The sequence below is a fragment of the Chrysochloris asiatica genome, unplaced genomic scaffold, assembly GCF_000296735.1.
Source record: "Chrysochloris asiatica unplaced genomic scaffold, ChrAsi1.0 scaffold00191, whole genome shotgun sequence".
In the NCBI taxonomy this organism is placed as follows: domain Eukaryota; kingdom Metazoa; phylum Chordata; class Mammalia; order Afrosoricida; family Chrysochloridae; genus Chrysochloris; species Chrysochloris asiatica.
In genome coordinates, this window is record NW_006408709.1 from 3406698 (window position 1) to 3410142 (window position 3445).

The window sequence follows — 3445 nt, forward strand, 5'->3', positions numbered from 1 at the left end:
ATAACCAGCAACCTGGGAACTGCCTCTATTCAGTGAATTAATACAAATGAAAAACTTACAAGGGCACATGGAACTTAATGAATGCTTAGTAAAAGACAGCACTCATTTCCATCTAGTTTACCCAGGGAACATCAACCACACTCCCAGAATCCCAGAGTAGACAGCAAAGAGAAGCATTCCTGGTATCTTGTTACTTCATACAGTAAGGTTTCCCTGTGGCCATTTGTACACAACAGTGGGGAAACGATTATTCTGGTTAAGCAGGTAATTTGCAACAATAAAGAGTAATTAACAACACATCCTGCCAGTCAATTTCAGGGTTGAATTTTGAACATAGAACCTTTACTACCATCTTGTACTTTTCCTTGCTATGTCCTTTCTACTCAAATCCCAGTGTAATGAAGGTAGAGATTCGAGTGTGTGAGTGGACTGGATCACTAAGGTCAGTCTGTGTTCCAGAAGAGGTGCTTTCTCCCTCATTGATCACCACCTAGAGCAAAAATTCAGAAGCTCTTTATTTTATTGAATGATAGATGAAAGTCTTTTTTTGTGAGTTTGAAATGAAGTTTCACACAGAAAAGAATTGTGTTTGTCATTGGAGTATTGTTAGTGTCATAACTATTTTTGTTGTCTTATATCAAATGCAGCAAGCAATTGCAGAGGAATTTTCCTTTACACCTAGAATTGAGGCTAAAGCCCCAAAGCAGAAAACAACAAATAATAAATGCCTTCATGATCTAAAAATCCACCTAGTAAACCTCTTTAGGACCTATTAAGAGGCTAATGACAAAACCATCAACCCCATAGTCCCCAGGTACATAAGCAGAAGATGATATATTTGAGAGTTTACCTAAGAGAAGTGAGTAATGAGTGAGATTGTAGAGGAAGTCAATTACAGAGATTTGAGAATGGGCATTTTATTCTATTGGATGTCTATTTATGAAAGAACTACTAACCTTCCTCCTGGAAGTATGTGAGCAATGTGGAAATGAACTATATAGAGAAGGCAGCTGAAGAACATCGCCATCATTGGAAAGGTAAAGATATATCACTTGCCCACAGGACAAGCACATCCAGCAAGGAAGCAAGACTTGAGATACCTTCACAAAAAGATGGTTGTCTTCTGGGGAAAAAAATAACTTAGGCAACAAAGGACACTGGGGTGTGTACCACTGGACTAATGATAACAGACTAAAGCCAAGGAACAGCTGCGACAGACAATGGATATTCTCCTGAAGAACGAACCATAAGCTCCATGACAAGATCTGCATTTAAGACCTCACCTTACAGATGAAGCCAAGAATCAAAGGAAAACTACAATAACACCTATAAGTTAAAAAGAAAGTAAAAATTACAAAACTGCTTCCTTTAATCTTCTTCCTCTGTCACAACCCTGATGAAGCAGAAACAGAGTAAAAAGAATCGGTAGAAAATAGTAGCTCTTGTTTCTTCTGGACCCTTTTGTTGACAACTAGTCAAAGCTGGGAAAGGAGCAGGAGGAGAGAGTTAACATGGACATTAAGTTGGATTGGACTAGAATAGACAACCAGACAGGGAAAGAGAGAATTAGCTGTCGAAACAGTGATTGGAAACAAAAAAATCAAACGTTTCATGTTGTCAGCGCATCAGTTTCAAAGTGTCTTGACAATTGCTTACTAAACAGATTCCTGGTGTGGTGTTGTACTACAAACTACGAAGTTGGTAGTTCAAATCCACGAGCTGCTTCTTGGAAACCCTATACAGGGTCTCTATGAGTTGGACACAACATGGTGGCACTGAACAAGAACAGCAAAATAGAAAATAAGCGTTCATTTCAGTGAATGTTGGTAGTTTCTTTAGGTTAAAAAAAAAAAAAAAAACATTGAAAATCAAATAGACATCACTAGAGGTTTTTTTCTGAGAAGATGTGAGCTGGACAGAACCATTTGGTTTTTCTAGAAACACTAAACACAAACACTTCCTATCTGTGTTTTCTAGAAACACTAAACACTTCCAGTCCTCCAGCTGCAAACTCTGGTCAACCTCTCCCACAAACTCTTTAGCAAAGACTCTCTTCTCTTTGTCAACAGAGCTCTCTCTTCACTATGAAAGTCCTTACCACACGCTTTATTAAAATCTCATTTGTTAGCTGGTTTGAACACCACATATTAGATATAAGACACGGCAGCAACCTACCAAGAACTTCAGAAATATGACTTGGCTGAAACTGCACTTAAAAGGAAATACTCTCCAGAATGAACTTTCCAGTGTACGATGCAAAGTGTCTTTTCAGAAAATTAAACTTCACCACAAGTGCCTAGGCTTTACACTATTCAAACATGAAACAAAACCAGTACTTATTTGTATAAATGTTTAATCAAGAGTTGTATACAAAGTCTATTTATCTGGAATTTCTTACACAATAAAGGAGAGTAGATGTTCTAAAGCAGACTAATGTATCTCTGCTGGGCATTTAGTCAGTGCTAACGTAATTAAACATTTATGTAGTACATTGGGTTTGGAAAAACTTTGTATTTCATTTTCAAAGTTATATTTCTCAGAACTCTTGTGTAATATGTACATTAGACTTGATATTGTACAAAGAAAAAATTTATAAGCCAGAATATGAATAAATTTCCCAGAATATGAATAAAGTCAACAATCAACAAGAAGAGTTAGAATTCAATCTATCAATTAATCTTACTTCATACATTGCAATTGTTTTCAGTTGTAACAGACTCAGTTCAAACTCATACAGACCCAATGTATGCAAAATAGAATTACTGTATAAGGGATTTCAAGGTTATATATGACCTTTTGGAAGCAGAGTGCCAGGCCTTTTTTCAGAGGAACTTCGGGGTTGGTTTTAAACACCATCTCTTTGTCTAGTCATCCAGTACTTAACCATTTTAGCTATCCAAGGATTCCTCATGCCATAAAAAACAACAACAACAAAACCATATAAGCAATCCTTTTGTGGTCATGATATGAATTTAAAAATAAACAGTGGCTGCAACAATGAGCTCTACCACAGCAATGATTGTGAGGATGGCACAGGACAAGACAGTGTTTTATTCTGTTGTACATCGGGCCTCTATCTGTCAGAACTGACTGGATGGCACTGAAGAATAACAAGAGCTTTCATATTGAGGGATCTTTGTAGTTGTTAGGGTTTGGTGTCAACTCGGCCAGGCCAGGATTTCAGGAGGTTTAGCAATTGAGATGTGCTTGTTCCCTTGATGATGAAACGTAATACAGACATAGTAAATTCTATGATGAGTGGCTATGAGCAGCCAATCAGCTGAAGGTATGCTTCCTTGAGGGTGTGGCCTGCTCCCAATATAATGGACATATTGGAGGAACTCTCTCTCTCTCTCTCTTTCCCTGGAGACTTGGGATTCTACAAATGTAAGATAATATACTTCTCTTTATATATGTGTGTGTGTGTGTGTGTGTGTGTGTGTGT